Source organism: Pseudonaja textilis, chromosome 1, assembly GCF_049901715.1.
Source record: "Pseudonaja textilis isolate UNSWEBS1 chromosome 1, rPseTex1.2, whole genome shotgun sequence".
Lineage (NCBI taxonomy): Eukaryota > Metazoa > Chordata > Lepidosauria > Squamata > Elapidae > Pseudonaja > Pseudonaja textilis.
The window spans coordinates 250,515,383-250,538,777 of NC_141990.1; the positions used below are offsets into that span (position 1 = coordinate 250,515,383).

The window sequence follows — 23,395 nt, forward strand, 5'->3', positions numbered from 1 at the left end:
TGCAGATAGCTCAAAAATGACAAAACTCAGTCATTCAATCTACTTCATACGTTATCAGGGTTTTAAATTCACAATTTTGCTGTTCCGCATCTAATATTTTGTCCACATTTTTTTTTCTTCATTCAATCAGTGAAACAGTAGTGAACCTGATCAGGTACACTGAAAAGTTTGTGTTCAGACTTGATGACAATAAAATTCAGCTTTTAGTCGGAATACAACAAAATGAAATATTTAGGAATAATCACTTAGTTTCTGAAGAAATTGTGACATGATATACTACCAATAGATTCTATCAGTGAAAAACGCATGCTTGAAATACTCACTTCTTTACTTCAGTAATAACCCTTCTTTCACATTACTTCAAGTAGGGACTTTTCAACCAAGAACAAAAATTTATTTACACTCAGTGAACCTGCCTTTCTTATTTATATAGTGTTTTCTTACAGGCTTAAAAAAAAAATCTAATTGTAACAAAGTATCTCTAATTCTTAACCTGATTATCTATGCAAACAATTTTAGCACAGATAGTTTACAGTACACCTAAAAGCATCTAAGTTTCATCAAGTTGGAAGATTACATTTCTCCTATTCACTTGTACAAAACAGTGAAGTTTTTATTTTATAGACAGAAGGTGCACTTAGTTTTCTCTGTGTTGTAGCTCTTTGCCAACTCTGCAATTTAAACTGTCTGTTGAAGTTTGTCAGAAATCCCAGGGGAGATTAGGTGTCTATGTGGTATAATTCAACTGATTATCCCAGTATTGGCACTAATTAGCAAAAACAAACACAGTTATGGATTAAAGCCCTAATTGTATGGTAAAAACTGGTTTATGTAAACTGGATTATTTAAATTAGGCAAGGAGGAAAGACAATAATAGTTAAATTGTTGAAGATTACCTAATAGAGTGTACCATATTAAGGATATGTGGTAATCCTGACACCTTTGTAAAGCATCAGATATGCGCACCCAGCTGGAATTAAGTCTTGCTGAAATAAATTAAGCACATGGTTGACAGACATGCTTAAGCTGCTGTGTTCATCAACACAAATATTAAGAAACATGCACAAAGATCAAGTAACATGCCTCTTGGTTCTTTGGTTATTAAAAGAACAGTTCACAGTAACAAAACTCATACTAAATCAAGGAAACAGTTGTACCACAACAAGAACCTCTGTCCTCTCATCGACTAATGTGATCTCAAATCCAAGTCAACAGCAATATTTTTTATGTAGCATTCCTGACTTCTCAAATTCAGATATCTCAGGCAAAGCAAGAGGCAGCTAGTCTATGGTCATCATCCAGATATTGCCAGCCCTTACAAACCATTATGATTGACTATACTGAGCTGAGCTGAGCTGATAGTTCAGCAACATTGGACATCACAAATCCATCAGAAGAAATGAAATTGAACTGGCTCTTCTAATACTTTCTCTATTTTTCACAGCTCAGGGAAAGATCTTAGCTTAGCCACTACTGATACTACTTTCATCATCTTCCCATGCTAAGAACCAAATTAGTTGTTCCGCTCTTGTATTCTTCATATTTTCTTCCCAGTTTGATATCAGTTTGTAAAATGTTGTATATAACTTTCTGGTGAAGAAGCAATGTGTGCATTTTTCTATGATTTTCTAAAGGTTTGCAGTTTGTAAGAACGTTTCTTAGTGTAATGTAATTGATTGATTGAAGATTAGTCAAGTCATTGTTCACTACTAATGGCCAAATATTTTCTAGCTATCTGTCTTTAACTTGGTCTTTCATATCTAATAATAAACAACATCAATCGATTACAGAAAGCAGATTTACTTGGAACAGGTTATATCTATACCCTTAACACTATCAAACAACATCTGCCTATCCCAAGTCATTAGGAAGGACTCAAAGGAAGATAAAAGGGCCAATCTAAACATCTGACTGTACAAAAAACCACAATAATAGCAAAAATGTGCAGAAACATCTGCAAAAAATAGCTTTTACCTACAAGCAGAATCTGGTGGGACCATAAAACAGACAAAGAAATAGAAAATGAAGAAACTAAAGTGCTTTAGAGCTTTAAAATTCAAACAGGCAAGCACCTGCCATATAACATCCCAAATTTAAGAACTGTCAATAAGAAAGACAAAAGAAAATCTGGATAGTGGATGCAGAAGCATTTGGAGACAAAAGTGAGGGAAAAGAACTGGAGAAAAATATAAAAACATGCAAACAGAAGTAGAACAACTGTGGCAAAAGAAAACAATATTTACCAATAGTAATAAGAACCTTGGGTGCAATTCCAGACAGGTGGAATACCACTTAATCATCCTCAGCATTGACAAAATCACCATCAGTCAATTGCAAAAGGAAGCTTGACTTGGAACAACTTATATCCTGTGAAGACACCTTCAACATAATCAAACAACATCTGCCTCATCAAACAACATCTGCCTATCCTAGATCCTTGGGAATTACTCGAGGTGGATTAAAATGCTAAATCCAGTCTAAACACATCTGCTGCCTATGCAATCAACCATAACAATAATTTAGTAAATTATATGCTGCCTGATTCCCAGCAACTCTGGACAATTTTTACAAATTATTAAAACATTTAAAAGCCAGGAATAATAAATAACACAAAGACAATGCGAAACAATAGCACATTTTCATTAATATGCATATATTGGAGACCAAGTGCTACAAATATGTGATCATCAGCTTCTCACTGCAAAAATGCCTGTGTCGTAACTAAGAAATTTCTTGTGATGGCCACCATTTATTAATAATTTTGAATCAATAATTTTGAAAAGCTTCTATATTTTACTTTCTATTTTTGTTGAAATGGACACTATTCAAAGCTTATAAAATGTACGGTAGTATATAATTTGTCCAAAGATTCTTGGATCTGTTTATTTGTTCCTGTAACATATGCATTTTAACTATTGTTTTAAATGTAAGTTTAAGGGAAAATGGAATTTTAAATGTGAAAAGATTACCATGTTTTCATTCATGCTGCTTTATGAAGCACACAATAGATGGCAACTCAAGGCATTTCTCCCTATCCTGACAACACACATAAGGGATCCAATATAGGATAACTGATTTCTGTATCTATGTTAAAATAACAATAGTATATAGAAATACTTTGCATGTGTGGTGGCTTATCACTCGGAAAGACAACTTTTAGTCTGTTGAAGAGGCATGTTACTCCTAATATGATTGAACAGTAATAGATGCATTCCAGAATCAAACTTTGATGTATTTGATTGTTTAAGAAAATGGTAGGGAAAACCAGCAGAAAAATATAAACAACTACTGTCAAGTATGGAAATCAATGGCAGAGTTCTTAGCGAATGCTGAATTTGATTGTTTGCTTTTCAGATGTTCAACAAGGTGACATCATCAGTGCAAGAAATCAATACTTGGGTAGTTGATAAACAGCCTGATCTGGAATATGCAACTCCTATTACTATGTAGCACCAAGAGATGAATCAACATCTGGGAAAATACTATTTCTTGTACATAGAATTCCATACTCCTTAACTGAATTTGTTATTACAGTATCCAACAAAGTTGCACTTGCTGAAATTCTCCTCAGTCTAGAACCTGGTCATTGGATAAGCAATAGGTCACTAGCTTGTACCACAAATTCACTTTTTCTTGGGTTGGCAAATTCATTCCTGTGCTTGCTTGCTTGCAATCTGCCTACTATTTTCACTGAGTTTCTCAACAAGCCTCATTCCCTCAATTATCCTGAATTTCAGCTGAATCATTTCATGAAGAGACTATCTTGAACAACAGCAATTTCCATTTTAAATCCTTATCTGCTACAAAAGGTCCCACTGGTTGATGGAGCAGGTTTGCAATGTTCAGAAAAGGGTAAAGAATAAGGGAGTATGTAAATAAGAGTTTAAGACAGACCTAATTTTGCATCTCTATCAATTCTAAGCTAAATTATAAATGCAGTAATTTAGTAACTATATTTCTCTATAGATATTGTACGCTTCATCTCTATTATACACTAGATCAGGGGTGTCAAAATCAAGAACCATGGGCCAGATCCTGCCTGCAAGGTGCTTAGATCTGGCCTGCAGGGACAGCCCTGGGAACAGGAAAGGACTGAGCCACAATGCCTCTGTATGCAAAAATGGAGCTTGGGAGGGCTGCATGCTGCAACAGCCTCCTGCAACCATCTGCCAACAAAAACAGAGCTCGGGAAGCCACATGTGGCCCTCCTGAACTCTATTTTCACTGGTAGAGCACTCAGGCCACCACAGGCACTCCTGACCTGAGTGACGTGGAGCTGGCCATACCCCCCCCCCCCAAGTCAAACACAACCCTCATGCGGCCCACAATGAAATTGAGTTTGACACCCCTGTACTAGATGCTCTCCTGGCTATTGTGGCTATACATTGATAGAAATGGAAATATATGAAGCAAGCAGAGGCAGCTTTCATCATATAATTAAAAGCTGCCAATCAGCAACATGGCTAGTTAATAAAAAGTAGACCAGCTGCAGCCGCAGAAAATCTTTCGTTTTCATGGATGGAAGACAATGGTCCTGGAGAGCAGCCATTTTGGATAGAAATAAGCTGCAAGAGCTGAGAAGCCAAACTGAGTTCAACAGAGTCAAATTCAAGTTTTTGCCATCCCTGCTATTTCTATTTAGTATGTGCACGCCTCGCTCCCCCAAGTGTCACACATAAACTTGCACATAAGCCTAACCCAGAGAAAGCATTTTAAAAGAATAAGAGCCTTCTGGCTCTTTGCATCCCTTCTGGTTTTGCTCATAATGTTGATCATGCTTAAACAGGAATGAAGAAAAAATAAACTTATTTTTTTCAGATAACACTAAAACCTGCCAAGGGAACTGCTTACAGGAGAGCATGGTCTTCTCCCGACTGTTAATATTTGAAGCAGAAATGAATATCTAATAAAATGTACCTAATAAACAGCAAACGAATCCTTCATTTTTACAATCAAATTTTGTGTTTTGCATCTTCTCCTTTTCTTAAGGTGCACACCGGATCAAAACTGTAATCTTGAAAAACAACTTTATTGCTAAATTCCTATCATTGCGGGTATACGTTTGATTCTTTGCTAAGGCGTAGATTGGAAAATTGGGGAGAATCTACTTTTCTTATTTTTTGCTCATTTACTTCTCCATTTAAAGTAATATCAGTATGATGAAAAAGGCTAAAAAAAATATCTTGTTATGGTTATCTCTTTGGAATCCCATGGCAACTGGGCTGTGAAACACAACCCTGGGCAGAAAAGCATTACAGGACAAAAGACACTCTAAATATCTGCAGGTAGTCTACGTTTAACATTCAGCAATTATTCAAACTTACAACAGCACTGAACAAATGGTACATGAGGTTCAGGCTAACACAGTGCCCTTATGGTGATATGATTAAGGCCTAGATCAGGGGTGTCAAACTCAAGGCCCAGGGGCCAGATCCAGCCCATGGGGTACTTAGATCTGGCCCACAGGGCCGCCCTGAAAACAGCAAAGGACCAGCCCGTGGTGCCTCCACCAGTGAAAACGGAGCTTGGGAGTGCTGCTCATGTCCCTTGTAACTTGTTTTTGCTGGAAGAGCAAGCTATTTTGTTAGCAGAGCACTAGGCCCCCACAGGTGCCCCAACATGAGTGATGTTGAGTTGGTCATGCCCATCCTGGCCATGCCTGATGCATCCCTAAATGAAATTGAATTTGACGCCCCTGGCTTAGATGCTTGGCAATTGACTTGGTTTTCTGACCAGAGCAATGTCCAATAGTCACTAGCCAACTGGTATAGTCATGTAATATGACTGCATCACTTAGCGACAGAAATTCCAATCCCAATTACCATCATTAACCAAGGCTACCCACAAACAGTAAGCCAGAATCCACTAGAGACTATAGTATGAGCCAAGTCCTGCTGAAGAAACTAGAATGAGGCAGTGAAGTATTAGGCAGTGAAGGAAATTGGCTAGCTAAGAACTGGCTGGTAAGCTGATATATATTCAAAAAGATGTAAAGATGCAAAGGCAAAGCCAGAATTGAACCATTGCTGAGACTCGTAGGCAGCAGAAGTTATTAATTTCTTGTAAGAAAATATCTCGCCCCCCCTCCCTTGTAGTTAGATTCATATCCATACACTATATCTCAAAGCAATTTAGCACAGAATTCTGGAACCCTCCCAGGTTAGCTTGGAACATATTGTAGATGTTAAGAAGAAAAAAAGGAGAGAAAGAGGAGAACCATCATCTGAAACTTGTTAATCAGTTAGAATGTTTAAGGTTTACACTAAAATATGACACAGTCTGATAAAGTAAACTCTAATTCACAAGCAGACTTTTGTCTTCTGACATATATTTTATAGAAAGTATATAAAGACAGAAACGTGGCATGGCATCTTAGACATTTATGTCTAACCGCTATGTAGGATATTTGGGTTGAAAGCCAGCATAAAATGTATTTTTCCAGTGGGGAAAATGGCAAATTGAGTGACTCCTTGAAATGGGACAAGATGCCACAGTTCATGTTGTGCTAGCACAAGAATCTTGGAGCCTGAAGAATTCTCCATAGTTATGGAAAATTGACTCGTTTCCTAGACAGCCATTTTTTGCCAGCAAAATGGAGACTTTTGCAATCCGTTATATAGTCCAGTGGCTGTGAGGTGGGGTTTACCTCACATTCAGTGCTGTTACATAGCTGGATTAAAACAGACACAAGAACTGACTTACCTATTATCTAAAACACTTTTTATATTTTGCTGTGTTTTTAGTTAAAGAGATAATTTCTAAGATACTATAAGTATCTCCTCTTGGAGACTTTTGCTAATTTCGTAATGACTTTTTATGTAGAAACCTGATATGATTACTGGTAGTCCTTGAGTAATGACCACAATTGAACCCAAAATTTATTTTATTATGTGAGGCATTTGTTAAATGAGTTTTGCTCCATTTTACCACCTTTCTAGCCACAGTTAAGTGAATCATTGCAACTGTTAAGTTAGTAACACCGTTGTTAAATGAATCATGGTCATAAATCACTTTTCTCAGTGTCATCGTAACATTGAACGGTCACTAAATGAACTGTTGTAAGCCAAGGACTGAATTGAGATTTGTGTAGTCAGCCAAAAAAAAAAGCAGATTTGGATTATTGCTTGCTCTTTTAAAATTTGAGGGAATTGTTTTATGGATGTTCACTTTAACTTTCAGCAAATCTGTATCTGTAGAATTGGAGCTCTGATTTTTTTGCATTTGTGGGAATGATTTTTTTTCCTATTTGATTGAGTGCTAATTATATTGTATGTTGATATATGTATGTTCTTTATTTAAGTTTAAAGATTGTTCTGTAAAGTGGGAGGGTAATGTATTCAGTTTTATCTTGGTGAACCTAATCATTTTTTGCAGCAGGATACAAATAGCATAATCCTATAGATCAGTGGTGTCAAACTTGCATTGTCACGTGATGCATTGCAACTTTCTCCTCCTTTGCTAAGGTGGCATGGCCAGTATGTGATACATCCGGCCCCAGGCCACAAGTTTGACACCGCTGCTGTAGATGTTTACCTATAAACTACTATATTCTTCTTCAGCACCACAGGACTTGTCCTCAGCTAAAAGAATGAAAGTCTAAGGCCTGAACGTTATGGATTCTTTCTCATCCAGTACTTGTATTGCTCTCAGAACTACTGAAGAACAAACAGGTAATGTTTGTTCAAGCCTTTCCCTACTTATTTTCTCAAAGGGTTCCTCTTGCAAGTTTCTCTTTGCTGTTGTTCAAGAATTAAATAACACCAACACTAATAAATTAGGCACAGCAAGGTGGGGGAGAAACTTGGAGGCGTACAGATAATCCTCAACTTACAGCAGTTTGTTTAGTGACCATTCAAAGTTACAACGGGCATTGAAAAAAGTGAGTTATGACCATTTTTCACCCTGGCAGCACCCCCAGGGTCATGCAATTTACATTCAGGTGTTTGACAATTGGTTCATATTTATGATGGTGGCAGTGTCCTGGATCATGTGATCACCCTTTCTGACCTTCTATAAGCAAAGTCAGTGGAAGTCAACATTAACGGGAAAACTAGATTCACATAGCAATGATGTTACTACTTTAACAACTACGGTGATTCACTTAACAAATATGGCAAGAAAGGTCATAAAAAACAAATGTCAAAACCAATGTCTCACTTAGCAACATAAATTTGGGGGTCAATTGTGGTTGTAAGTCAAGGACTACCTGTAACAAGGAATCAAACTAGGAGGACAAGGTAACGGGACTCTGATGAAGATGGTCCTATTTCTGTGAGATTCTCCATTTTATTCCCATAGGTAGTCAGAGTTTCCATTGTCAAGGATGGAGTTCAATTTGGATCTCCCCAGGCCTAGTCAAAAGCCTTAACCATGATACTCCAAGACTCACCAACATACGGGCAGTGAAAGCCACCTAAGTACTAGCATGGGGTTTGAGGGAAGACAACAAGACAAGGGGGTTGTTCACTTGTGTGCTAGGGTAGCTTATTTTCTAGATGCAGTATTTATAGATGTGGAGGGAATGTTCTTATTTTCTGTGTAAGAGGGCTGCTTTAGGTGTGTTTTCCATATACTCTGCATGTGCCCTCTATGAGAGAAGCCTATGTGGGCATTATATGCATTGGGGGAGGTGGTGTTTGTAGCCTGAATACTGAATAGCATCTTTCACCATATTCATGACCAGCAGAGTGGCTTATCAAAAAGGAACTGATCATGTGACAAACAGGCAGTTTATTATTTTCATGGTCTTTACCATCTACTCCCTCACTTTGCTTAACATCAGGAGTAACCATGTTTCTCAATATCCCCACAAGGTATGCTACTCATACGTTCATAACTCTTCTTATGCCTTTTGTTTATAACTTAAAAGGTTTGATTCCTATTTAAAAAGATAAAAACTCCCCCAAGAGACTCCTGATGATTTAGGAATGTGCCCATATGGTCTGCTTGTTTCCCATACAGAAAGGATTGCCACTGTCTTCTCCCCCAGTTTTCCAGACTAATCTGCAGCCTTAGAATTTCCTCGTGGTCTCCTGTTCAAGTACAAATAAGGTCCAACCCCGTATAGTTTTTCAGGAACAGTCAATGTTGACTATATTGTCTTAAAATAAAGCTCAATTCACGGGTTGTTTTTCAACTTATGAGTATATCTGACATGAATTCTAAGACATTGTGATGACTCTTCCAGACACATCCCCAGATACCTCTACAGATGCCAGTTCAGAGGAGGATAAACCAGTCCCAGATACTTTACACTTGTGTGCTTTACACTTATGTACCATGGTGGCGCAGTGGTTAGAATGCAGTACTTCAGGCTACTTCTGCTGGGTGCCTGCAATTTGGCAGTTCAAATCTCACCAGGCTCAAGGTTGACTCAGCCTTCTATCCTTCCAAGGTGGGTAAAATGAGGACCCAGATTGTTGGGGGCAATATGCTGGACTCTGTAAACTGCTTAGAGGGCTGTAAAGCACTGTAAAGTGGTATATAAATCTAAGTGCTATTGCTATTTAGGAGGTCAATGGCTCAGAGCAGCTAGCTGAGAGTGATTTGGCTGAAGCACAGCTGCAGCAGTATAGCCCTGAAGCTTCAAGTGGGGAAAGCATGCAGCTGCAGCCAGTTAACAATGAGGAAGAGGAACTGCCTTCTGCACCTGATCCAAGAACACATAGATACAGAAAAAAAGCAAGAGCAGTAAAGGTTATCCTGATAACTGGTAAGGTGACAGCCTCATCCTTCTTGATGGGCTGTTCCAGAAGCTGGCTATTTAGCACAGCAGACAGATAGAGGCGATGCTGGGAACAATGTGTACATTTCCTAGCTGTGTGTTTCCTGGTTGTTGAGATTCCAGCCTTGCCTTGGATTGATCCTGTGTCTTGACTTTAGATCACGCCTTTTGAACTGTGGACTTTTCTTGCCTTGTGTACACTCTTGTACTTTGAATTTAATTTTGCCTAGTGGATTTATCTTATTTGAGAAACTTTCAAGTGCCTTGAGGACTCATGGCCATTGCTCTGTAGACTAACGGTCTGCTTTTGGCTGCACTTAATTGAGATAGTTCTGGTTTCTAGTGAAGGGAATTGATGAAGTATATTAATAAACCCACTAACCCACCATTATGTGCATGTGTGAGTGAGTGGGACACCACAAATATACACCAAAGGAAGGAGCTGAAGCTCTATAAGCAGGATCTCCTCTCTCTGGTAAACAGAAACCTTGCAATAGGAGAGATTAGGCTCTTACAGCAAACCCAACATTGCTGGACTTGCAAATAGCACTGGTAGGGATGACAGTGGTCAGACTGAAACAGTTACTTCAACATAAGCAAGGACTGGACGTATTCATTCCCACTTCCCTCTCAGCCCTAAACTTAGCCTTAAATACTTGTTACAGGTAGTCCCCAACTTATAAACATCCATTTAGTGACCATTTGAAGTTATAATGGCACTGAAAAAAATGACTTATGACTGTTTTTCACTTACAACTGTTGCAGCATCCCCATGGTCACATGATTACTTTGAAATCCTTAACTCTGAGTCTAACTAGCCTTCCAAGGTTACTATATTGCAAAAAAAGGGAAGGAGAGTTAAACATGATGCATATATTCTATATCCTAAACAAAGCATCACAGAGGGCCACCCGATGCACAGATGCAGATAGATAGATAGATGGATAGATAGATAGATAGATAGATAGATAGATAGATAGAGACAGACAGACAGACAGACAGACAGACAGACAGACAGACAGGACAGATGCAGACACAGACAACTGAGTTACTTAAGGATGTGGAACCTGCTCTTTGTACAACCATTCATTTAGTGACCATTCAAAGTTACAATGGCACTGAAAAAAAGTGACTTATGACCGTTTTTCACATTTACAACTGTTGTAGCATCCCCATGGTCACATGATCAAAATTTGGCTGCTTGGAACTGACATGTATTTATGACAGTTGCAGTACTCCAGGATCAGGCGATCACCTTTTGACAGGCAAAGTCAATAGGGAAGCCAGGTTCACTTAACAACCATGTTATTAACTTAACAACTGCAGTGGTTCACTTAAGAACTGAGACAGGACACATTGTAAAATGAAAGAAAACTCACTTAACGACTGCCTTGCTTAGCAACAGAAAGAATCGGGCTCAATTGTGGTCTTAGGTCGAGATATTACTTTGCCGCTCCTTTTAAAAGTGAACCAGAGGAAGAAAACGGAATAAATTTTATTCTGATAGCCAAGCCAAGGCCTTTGTTCCCGACTGAGTTCAGGATTTGCTTTTATCATTAACAGCAAACCCCAATCAGTCTGCGTGCTCTAGAAACAGCGATTGCGTCTGCTAAGGGCACGTACTTCCCTCCCTGGCTCGATTCTCCGAATCAATATTCCGCGGACTGACGCTAAGGCTTTGGGCAACTGTATAAAAGGCAGCGCCACGCAGCCCCATCCATCACCAACGGCCGCTCGGACCAGGCGAAACGTCTTGCAGACCGTCCGCCAATTTCCCATTAGAGCGCGGTCCCCTCGCAAAACCACCCTGCTGAACTTGGTCCAAAAGTCCAGTCATTTGGAAAAGGGACTTCCAACTTCGTTCTGTTTTCACTCACGGCCTGGCCACGACGAGGCCAGACACCCGAGATTCCGCAGAGCTGGAGGAAACCTGCAATGCGACGGGGAAGGGGAGGAACCCGCGCCGCCAAGCCAGTTCAGCCACTTTCTGAAGCATGAAAAGCCAAAACGCCGGGAAAGAGCCCCACCTCCGATTCTCGTTCTCGTTCTCTCTCTCTCTCTCTCTCTCTCCACCACCACCACCATCCCCCATTTCCCGCCATCCCTGAACTGGAGGAGGGAGAACACTCAGCGCTTGGATCTTTTCGGAGCGGCAGGAAAAGGGGCGGCCAGGAGAAGCAGACTGCAGAGGCGACTCGGTAACGTGATCCCTGCCAAACATACCAATCCTAAGAGTCTGTCTCGTTTTCTGGCTGCTGTCTACCTCTCCCACCGGGGCGGGAAGCAGGAGCCTTTTCAAAGCAACGTCTCCTGGGTTGCTCAGGGTTAACCTAAAGGTCTGCAATTAAGGCAAGAAGGAAAGCTCGTCGGACTCTTCTTCCCCCCCCCACCCCCCCCACCAAGATTTTCTGCAGATGTTTCCACAGAACAACGCTCAAAAAGGAGGGGAGAAACAAAAGCTACCCACACTATAACCCGGCGCGGAATGAATGGACGGGAGAAGGTGCTATTTCATTCGCCTCCTCCCACCTTTCCTCTTTCCAAGCCGAGTCTTCCAAACGAAAACATTAGGGGAGAGTCGTTTGGGGCAGCGGGCAGAGACTGCGAGCTCGAGTCTGGTCCGAGGAACAAAGCCAACTTGGGTGACGTTGGGCCATTCATTCTCTCGCCATGGCAGTGGCAGGCAAACTACTTCCAAAATACTGTCAATAAAACAGCGGGGGCTTATCCTGGCAGTTGCCAGAACTCAGCAATGTCTCGAAGGTATCCCCTCCACCACCACCCCGCCCGCAAAAGGGATCCCCAAATCTACTGTATAGCCAGGACATAAGACTCATAGGTTACTAAACAAAAAACAAAAAAAACCCTTTTGTCCGATCTAAGTCCACTTTAGGGAGCAGGTTTGATCTGGTGCAGACTGCTGCCTTCCCAATTAGTGACTGCAGAGACCTTCCTGATGCCGGAAACGTAACTCACTACTGTACAATCATGGGAATCCATGGTTCCGTTCCCTCTTCCCCCCACCCTCCAGGCTAACGAAACCGCGGGAAGAAAGGACTTGCGTGTACCAAGGCTTGGTCCAGCTGGAAAATCCAATTTCCCTAAATCCCGATTGCCCGTCCCACCTCGGATGGTTTTCCAGCTGTCCCCACCGTTCTTGTTCACGGCAGACGGCCTCCAGGCCACGAGCTGACCCCTCGGACCTTCCTTCCCCAGCGCTATTTGGACTGCCTTAATGGAACCATACAGTAAAACGGGCATCTCCCTCGCAATGTACAGCGTATACATCGGTTTTGCCTGCCTACCAACCTCACAAGCCTGCTCTTTAAAAAAAAAAAAAAAAAGACTGCCAGCGTTCATTGTTGGGGCGGAGGTAGATTTTGTTCTCTGCGTTCAAAGCCAAGATTGATGCGAGAAAGCCGGGAGGCCACGCGCAAAAAGGCTGGCCAAAGTTTCGAAAGCGCCAACAGCGATCCTCCAAGAGCGCGTTGCAAAACAGGGCACCCACCCACGCAGGCACCCTGTCCTCTCTCCCCCCCCCTTTTTTTTTGGCACACCCAAACGTTTGCACTCATCGCGATTGTCCCAGGTCCGCAGAGTGCCGGACGGACGCGCGCTTGTTTGTAAACTTTGCACGTAGCCCCGCCAAGCTGGAGAAGACCGCGTGTGTTTTGTTTTGTTTTTTTTAAACTTGCGAAATCCTCCGCCTCGCTGCGGCAAATCTAGAAGGCGGCGAGATGGAGAGCAGAAAACGGAATGGGAAGAGGGAAAGAGAGAGAGAGAGACAGCGAGGCTCCTCTTCCACGCGAATCGAAATATAATCTCATATAATTGCTTCTCTTTTTCCTTGCACGCTTTTTCCCCCACTTTGGGATAAAAAAACCAGACCGCTTCGAGGTTACACAGACGTAACGAAGACTTCCACGCACGTCTTCGGTGCCTTTGTTGAATTTCAACCGCACCAACATATCTCTTTATCTTAAATGTCTCGCGCGGCCACCAGAGCCCTCTTCCCCTCACCCACCCGCGGCTGCTATTTCTGAGTGGAGAGTTAGTGCACCCGCCGCTTCGCTTTGCAAAAAAAAAAAAAAAAAAGCTACTCACTCACTTTGCCCGCGCAATGGCTCAAAGTTTCTCTCCTCCTCTCGTAGCCCGTCCTCTTAGCCCGAGCAGCCCGACCGTAGCAGCGCTACTGCCACTGTTCATACTTCTGATCTCTGAATACTTGGTGCTCTCTTTGGGAAAGCTTTTTTTTTTTTTTTTTTTTTGCCAGAAACTGATTTCCTACATTTCATCAGTCCACATAGACGGAACGGAAGTTTAATGCTGACTTGAGGGAGGGGAGTAGGGGAAGAGGTAGGGGGTTGGATAGAAAGAAGCGGCGAAACGGCAAATACAGGTTTACCATAGGAAAGAAGAGGGAGATTGAATTACAAACTTTTAGCAGAAACTTTGGACCGAGAGCGAGCCAAGTGCTTATTTAAGTTACTTCCAAAATGCATTGAGAGGAGCGGCGCGATGACTTTGAAAAGAATGCTGGATGGGATTTATTGGGAGCAGCATTTAATGACACTTAACATGCAGTAAAATGTTTCAGCTGGGGAACATCAGGAGCCAGGGTTTAAGTTGATGCCTTTAGGCTCATTGGGCAGAATCCATATCTTCTTGAGGCCAAGGATAGTGCTCCCATTGATGGAAAACAGGGGGGAAAATGTAGTTAATCTACTCTGGCATAAGCTTGTCTGGGTATAGTTTTCTTCTTGCAGTGTTACTAGCAGATACACAGAGACAATGATGGGTGGATGATTAGGTAGGTAGCAAGAGGCCTGTGCAGCACAGTTGATGAAACTAAAACATATGATGAATGGTTGCAATTACTTGGGTATGGGCTAGTCTAGTAAACAGAAGGATCAGGGGAGACATGGTATCTGTGTTCCAGTATTTGAGGGGCTGCCACAGAGAAAAGAGGATCGAGCTATTTTCCAAGGCACCCGAAGGCCAGACAAGGAATAATGGATGGAAGTTGATCAAGGAGAGATTCAGTCTAGAAGTAACGAGAAACTTTCTGACAGTGAGAACAATCAACCAATGGAACAGCTTGCCCTCAGAAGTTGTAGGAGCCTCATCAAGGAGGCTTTCAAGAAGAGATTACACTGCCATTTGTCAGAAATGGTGCAGGGTCTCCTGCTTGGCCAGAGCGTTGGACTAGATCAGAGGTCGTCAACCGGTGATCCGCGGACCACTGGTGGTCCATGAGAAAATTTTGGTGGTCCTCAGCGCATTAGTGTCTGCAATGGGGTGACACCAGCAGTGGGTGGACTGATGTGCACAGGGACAAAGGGTAGCGCGTGAGAGATCGCGGCATTGGAGCCCTTCCCTGGTGTTCCCTGGCCTGTGAGGGGGTGGGGATAAAGGAACCTCTGAACTGGTGCTGGGTGGTGGGAATCTGATGTCCAGAGGCCAACGAGCCACGTGCTAAAGACCAGATGGCTGGCGGGGAGGTGGGGCAATCCTACAGTCTCCCTAGCAAACCTGTGTCGTGGCTGCTGCCTCCTGCCTCCACGCATTGAGGAGGCCGAGCAGCAGTGGGAAGAGCACGGACCTCCTGAGCTGCAGGAAGTGGCTGCCAGAGATGCCCTCAGGCGAAGATATTGTGAAGGGGAGGCTCAACCCCTCCCCTCAGGAGCCGCAAAGTGCTCACCACCCCTCTGGCAGCCACCAAGCCTCCTCCCACCATGCTTCTCTTTCTCCTCACCAGAAACACTCACACACCCAGAGGGAAGGAGGAGGCTTGGCAGGTGCCAGAGGGGCGGTGAGTGCCTTGCAGCTCCTGAGGAGAGGGGTCGAGCCTCCCCCACACAACATCTTCATGTGAGGGCATCGCTGGCAGCCACTCAGCCTCCTCGATGCATGGAGGCAGGAGGCAACACCAGTTCAGAGGTTCCTTTCCTCCCATCCGCAACCCCTCACAGGCCAGGGAACACCCGGGAAGGGGTCTGATGCCAGGATCTCCCATGTGCTATCCTCCCTCCCCGTGTACATCAGTCTATCCACCGCTGATATCACTACTGTTGCCCCACCTCCCTGCCAGCTATCTGGTCCTCAGCATGTGGCTCGTCATCCTCCAGACAAATCAGATTCCCACCACCCAGCACCAGTTCAGAGGTTCCTTTCCCCCAACCCTCACCCCGAGGACAGAGGGGGGGGAGAGAGAGAGAGAAAAAGAGGGAGAAAGAGAGGGGGGAGAGATTAGAGAGCCCAGTGTTTTGTTTTCTGTGGGAAACGGGTACAATTGACTCTTGAGTATTTAAGGTTGCAGAAACAGGCAGCCAAGGTAAGTGCCTGCAGGACCCCATCCCCTCAGTGGGAGTCAAGGCGCTTTAGCGAGCGGTGTGCTGGATTCATATTAGTGGTCCGCAGGATTTAAAATTATGAATTTGGTGGTCCCTGAGGTCTAAAAGGTTGGAGACCCCTGGACTAGATGACCTACAAGGTCCTTCCCAACTCTGTTAATCTATTAATATATCTTTCATATCCTTTTTTTCCTATGGGCTTCTAAGTCCATCTTGCTGATGAAACTTGGTATAGCAGTGAAACTCTAAATATTGGAACAAGTTGTGTTAACCTGCCCATTAAAATGGGCATGTTAACTCCTAAAGGGTTTACCATAACACCAAGTAAAAGGTGAAAAATTATTTCCCCAAAAGGAGAAAAAACAAAATTTCACATCAGCGATCTTTTCATAACAACATATCATATCATCTCTGTGGCTTTCGGTCACCACAAATCCATCAATCAATCCTTGCAGGTACAGAGACACTTCCCAAAATTGCCTAAACTTGAAAAACAGATTTTTAAAGCCACATTATTTCATGTTGGAGGACTATCCAAATATCATATTTAAAATATAAACTTCTTTGAATTGAGCTTGATTTCTGATACTTCAGAAGCAGAGCCCTGAGGTTTTCTAGGTTACAATGGAAGCAACAATACCTTGTTATTGCGCTATTCATGAATTCATCCCGTCCACCCACCCTTTCATTTCAAAGTCTACTCCATAGCCTTATTTAGTCCTTATCTAGTCCCTAACAATGTCTCACCTTCTTAAGCTTTTAGAGATCAGCAAATGTGGCCCCTTTCAGTAATTCAGATGAAACAATTTTCGCACAGTAATTGGGATTATAGTGGACAGTTTCCTAGCAGGCATTTCTATTGTGTGTCTTTTAGTCATTCTTATTCACATTGTTTTGGTTCACAGTAAAATTGCTTCTATATATCCCATTCACCATCTTCAATATACCCCTGTGTGTAAAGTCACAGCACTGGTTTCACTTACAAAGATAACTTAAGAGTTTTTCAACTTAGTGGCAGAGCCCTTTTAGCACTTGCTGTGTGTGCCAAGAGGAAAAAAACACTCTGAACATAAAAACTACATTCTGGCAACTTCTAATTATGATATCCATATTTATTTAATTACCTTACTCACTGTTTGTTATTTTAACCATAACATTATCCAACAGTTGCTTATTAGTTCAATCATCTTGTCATTGTGAAAAAAAAAATAACTTTTGTTAATTCAGGAGGAAGAAACAGATGTTGGAACGACTGCATGGATATAACACCTGTCTGGTTCAGTTTCCTACTAGTTATCATCCTATTCTCTAAAAAACTAGAGCATTCCAAATCTCTCATTTTCCATTATTCTTTTCCATCTGACAATAAAAGTGGTCACAGATCACGTTTAAGGGAAGTTGGATCATATATTTTGGTTATTTCCCCCCCTCCCCTTGGAGGAAGATAATAGAGGGTGGCATGTTCAATCCAACTACATGTGATAGATGTATTCAACTTATGTGAGGTTATGCATATTTATTTTAATCTATTTCCAAGTGAAAACTGATTAAATAAACCATCACCATTGAGCAGGAAAACTTCATAACATCATCAAAAAGAGAATGAATAAAGAATTGCCAACTTTTTCTTTATTCACTTTATTCACCAGGATCAGTTTCTGGATATTTGCATCTCTTCTCCATATAGAAGTTGATTAACTATATTTCTTGCAACGGTATATGCATCAAGCTCCTTGATGCCTAATCCATGGCTCACTGATGCCATTCCTCCAGAAGCCACATGCAAACAGACTGAAAATTTAAAGGAACAGAAGCATGGATGACATAATCATGGCAGAAATAAAAACACCCCTTTTTAGCAGATAAGAGTCAGATCACAATCATTGTCTACCTAGGAATGTCAAACTGGCAGCCCATGGGACTGATGTGGCAAGTGCAGGCCATGCCCACCAGCAAAGGGGAAAGGGGAAAAAAAACCATCTCGATATGTAACATGATGGCAATGTGATGCTGCAAGCTTGACATCCATGGTTCTATGCTAACTTGTTATGCTGTTAAGTTATTTTTGTAGACTATATTTTGTATATTTTTGAAGATGCTATGCTGAACCACAGGATCAGGAAAATCCAGAGTTTTCCAGAAAACCCATGACTTCATACTTACTTCAAAGGAACTTTTGCACTTGGAATAAAACTATGAATCTTTTCCCAGACTTCAGACTTCAAACTCTACAGTTGTGTGTACATGGGTTTCATTTCAGAGAATTAAAAAAAAAAAGATTGGAAAGGCTGTGTAGCCACATACACAGCTCTCCCCTAGAAATGTTCAATAATACGTGCCTTAAACAATGTCCAAGACATATGGTTAGAAGAACAACATGCCAATTTGTCTATACTTAGTCTGTACTTTCCACCCCCATTTGACTGAAATACATTTACTGAGTTTTTATTCTGTTTTGACTGAAGAGCCTTAGTATCATGCTTCAACGTGCTAATGTGATATGAAAATACAGTACAATTGGACAGTCACAGGCTAGTAACGCTGTATATTTCCAAGCCAACATTTATGGACAAAGTCCTGGTTAGGCCTGATTGCCAAATGCACAGCTGAAACTCATTATTAGCTACAAATAATGGAGAGATCTACACTTCAAACAAAACCTACACATTCCTGGTTTGCACTCCTGGCTGAATTTTTCTTCCAGGTTTGCCTTTCACTTCAAATAACAGCCTTTAAGAAAGGCTTGTATAGAAAAGGTAAAAAATCCCAAATGCTTCTTATAATTTTCATGTATTTGTGAGACTCCTGGACTGCCTGACCAAACATCTCAGGGAAATGTAAAAATCTGTAATTTGAGTTTAAAAAAAACACCAGAGATAAATAACCATGAAATGTTTTAAAACTAAAAATATACTTTATAAAATAACCATGAATCTTAGAATAAACACTTGAGAAATAAATAAAACTAATTCACCATCTAGGAGGACAGTCACAGCAACCATGCCCCTGAAACTTAATGTAATAAATGTCTCCACAGACTTTCTAAAGACCAGGAAGAAGGGGGCCCATTTGAATAGGTGGAGTGGCCATTGAAAGACATGTCTGTGACTTTTGTAGGTAATAATCTCTAATCAAAGAAACGTGTGAAGAGCCCACCTAATAAATGTTAGCGAGTGATATAATTGAGAGAGGATGGTTCCACACCTGAACCAAAGAAGGGCTTTCAAGATGACCATCAGCACCTTAAATTGTACCAGGAACCCGGCTGTCAATCAGGTCTTAAAGATTTTGTATAGGCATCTTGAGACTGATCTGTAACTACTTGGACTATATCCTTCCATCCCCTACTATCCTGTCCGAGCTGAAGAAGCTTCTTGGATAAGAAGCAAAATGTTTTCAAAAGAAAAAACAAGAAAGTCCAGTTGCCTCCTGAAAAAGCACCTTTGGGACACACTTGGACTATATCATTCTGGACAGCTATACAAATGGACTTAAAGGGCATCACACTGTAGAATATATTGCAATATTTGGGTTGAATGTTAATTAAGATGTGTGAATGACAGTAAATAAATATCCAGAAAAGGTTGCAGTTGTACTTGGAACTGTTTAATAGCCACCTTGGCCACAGCTACCAGTTTGATTCTTGAGAAGAGTTCTGAATCCAACAGGAAGTCAAATTACAAATCTTGCTTGCTTCAAGGACTGCAACGATAGTCAGAACTACAGATGATATTGGCAGGCTTTCAAATCCAGAACCAGTTTCTCTCACTGGGAATAAATTTCAGACTCTTCTGCTGCCCCATTCAGACCAGACTAGCCTCCAGGATCCTGAGTAGCACTTCTGAAAGCCTTACTTGTTTTGTTAGAAAGCATGAAACCTGATCTTGTGGTAATGGATGATCACAGCAGCAGTTTCATGTGGATATTGACTAGGAGTAGAGAGGGCATTCAGGTTATGTCACCACACAACTGAGGGGCCTAGGGCTTAATCCCCCTGGTTGAAACTACCTCTTTAGGAAGCTGAAAAACATCGAGAAAGCTGCCCAGTGCTCAAAGATGTCTCTGAATGATATAATGATTGATGATACTAAAGTTTGCTGAGAGATCAAGCAGAAACAGAAGAGCTACATTCCTTTCCCCAGGCTTAGCAAATATCTACAAGCCCAATCTGTGCTACCTCCATGCTGTACCCGAATGATAGGTTTTTCCCCTCAAGAACTGTCCTTTTGTGTTAAGAGATAATACTGAAGAATTCTTTGGATTCAGTAGGGAAAAAAGACTCCAGGGTCTATACATGGAAACCCACATAGCACCCACTGGGAACTTTTTAAAACAGCTGCATCTTCTTTTGGATCACATGACTGCCCTCTGCAGGTGGACACAAGATTAGGTACATAGAACATAGAATTCCAGCACAGAGTTGGAAGGGACCTTCTAGTCCTGCTCAAGCAGGAGACCCTATACCCTTTCAGATAAATGGTTGTCCAGTTTCTTTTTGAAAGCCTCCAGTGATGGAGCTCCCACAACTTTTGAAGGCAAGCTGTTCCATTGGTTGATTGCTCTCACCATTAGGAAATTTCTCCTTAGTTATAGGTTGCTTTTCTCCTTGGTTAGTTTCCAACCATTGTTTGGTGTTCTGGAAAGTAGTTTGACCCCCCCTCATCTTTGTAAGAGCCCCTCAAATATTGGAACACTGTTATCATGTCTCCCCTAGTCCTTTTTCACTAGACTAGACACGTACCCCAACATATGTTTATTGTTCTTTAAATATAAAACACTCACAGCCTTATTAAGAGGCAATATTTATTTTATTGATTTATTTATTTGTCAAATTTATTGGCTGTCCGTCTTGCCCGTGTTAGCAATATACTCTGCCCTGAGAGTTTTTTTTTCATGTGCTGATTACAACATTTTTAAAAGCTTGAAAGATGCCCAATGGGCAATGGGATAAGGAGCAAACAAACAGCCAAAGTCCTGTGACCTGACCTGCCCCTTTCTTGCTGCACTGCCCTGATCGATGGATATTTTCTCCCATTAGCTGAAGACAGATTTTAAAAAGACAGATCAAACCTAAAAAAAAAAATCACCTTGCCTATAGCACTTGGCACACTCACAAATCAGGACAATATCATTCAGTATTAATTCAGGAGGATAAAGGCAGACTGGGGATTGGCAACGGGTGCTAGTAAATTTTATGCTTGTGCTGTTTGGGCCAACACAGAGATGGGTGGCTAGCACTTTAACTCAATAGTTGGAAAAGGCCCAGAAACTTAATGTAACCCAAGAGTTTCTGGTAATTTTGATGTTGGTGTCTAATTCAAAGTTTGTAGGCTAGATACTGGGAAAAAAATATCAAAGGAAATGCCAGAATGTTCATCTGCCATTTATTTGCCTGCTGGGAAAGGAAGATTTCTTGTTTTAAAGTTTGTTATTTTTATTTTTTTAAAAAAACCAAATCCCTCTTTCAGTTATACAGTGTGTCACCTGGGTACATACATCTTGTGCACATATTAATATTTGTATAAAAGGGAAGGAGATTTCTGATGCTTTCTGATGGAAGAAAACTCAATCCCTAGGACTACTCAAGTGTAGCAATCACCTTTTCCTAACAGTACAGGTACTTCTTGGTTAAAGATAGTAAGTGGGACTGGACTGTGCATTACTAAGTGATTCAGTTGTCAAGTGACACCATGTGATTCTATTGCTTAACAATGGCAGGCCCAGCATTTCCCATTGCCATCATGAAACAAGAATAGCAGATTGTTGAGCAAAACTCAGTGGCTTACAAGCAGGTGGAGAGACAGGGAAGTGTTGGAAAGCATGTGGATGATCCACATGGCATAAGCATGATGGGACTGGGGTGGCTGCTGGTGGGTGGGGGATTTGGTATTCCCACATGATATCACTATTAAGTAGCTGAATTGGTTTCCAGTGAACTTTGGAGGCAATTAAGGGGTTAGTGGTGACCCATAAAGCCCCTACAGGACCTATTCTCCATTACCAAGCCTGCCATATGGAACATTTCATTGGTTCTGTCCCTTCTGGTCTTGAAAAAGACAATGAAGGCCTGGATATTCTCCCAGAAACTGTAAAGAAAGGCAAGAATGGTCCTGGATGTAGGATACAGGATATATATCTGATATATGGCTCATTATCTTTATTATTTTCAATGTACTAGATATTTTCAACTCTTCCTTACCACCCAGAGTTGCTTAGAGAGTGGGTGAAGCCAGTGGTGGGATTCAAAAACTTTTACTACCAGTTCTGTGGGCGTGGCTTGGTGGGCGTGGCCAGGTGACTGGGTGGGCATGGCTTTTTTGCAGCCCCCACCCATTTTGGGGAGCTTCCTAGCCTCAGAAGAGCCTCTGGGGGGCATTTTTGCTCCCCTAAGGCTCCTCTGGGACTCTGGAAGTCAAAAAAGGGAAGGGGGCTGAGCTCCTCCCTCCATTTTTTGCCTTCCTGGGCCTCAGCAAGGGGAATCCCGGCACAGCTGATCTTATCTACTGCTGATTGTTGGGAGGGAAAAAAAAGAAAAAAATAACTTAGCCGAATGGCAGTCAGGCGAGCAGGGTGAGCGAGCATTGGGCGGGAGGCGACCGGGTGGGAGGGCAACCAGGTGGGGGGCGTGGCCTGCCAGAACTTATTACCAGTTTGGCGACCCACACCAAATTCTTGCTACCGGTTTGCCCGATCCAGTGGAAACCAGCTGAATACCACCACTGGGTGAAGCCATATAAATCAATTAAATGAATACAATACATGTTCAACAATAATCCTGGGCATAAAACTGATGTAATATTTCTTTTGTTTTCTGGAAACAAGGACTTTAATGTCAGTTTTCACTAAAAAGCTACATATTCCATGTATGAGACCATCTAGATATGTGATGCTTCCGTAAGCTACCCAGTTGGTTGGAGTCAGATGGTATCCAAAGAAAGAGTCAGATGGTATGACAGAAATAAATAAATAAACTCAGTACATGAGTAAGAGGTATAGAGGACATACTTATCACTGGAGAATATTTTAGGACAAGGCTATAGATGGATTTAACATGAATCATAACAGAACAATACTACTGGCATTTACTATCAAACAAGTACTATCAAAGAAGGTAAGGTAGTAGTACAGCAGTTCAATTTCTAGGATAGAGATAATAAAAACTGGGGAACATCTGGTGTTGGACCAATAATTTCTAGAAGTTGAGAATGAAAATATTTCCATTTCCCAAACAGTATGGAAATAGGACACAGGGCATACAAGCCAGTCAAAAATACCAAAGGACCATAGAGAAGAATGATTTGGGAAATCAAGCAGTGCA

General features: G+C 41.6%; 1 protein-coding gene and 1 long non-coding RNA gene across 3 annotated transcripts in view; both read right to left on the reverse strand.

Moving 5' to 3' along the window:
* GAS2 (growth arrest specific 2) overlaps positions 1–14,033 on the reverse strand; it is a 148,215-nt gene extending 134,182 nt beyond the window's left edge. Inside the window, exon 1 of one of the 2 annotated variants that reach the window (XM_026706390.2) lies at positions 13,833–14,033. The gene's annotated coding sequence lies outside the window, so the exon portion shown is untranslated. Of the gene's footprint in view, positions 1–13,828 lie in introns of both variants that reach the window. The other variant, XM_087921246.1, reaches the window with a different exon arrangement.
* Positions 1–23,395, reverse strand: part of LOC148128145 (uncharacterized) — a 230,148-nt gene that overhangs the window by 135,784 nt on the left and 70,969 nt on the right. The window lies entirely within an intron of this gene.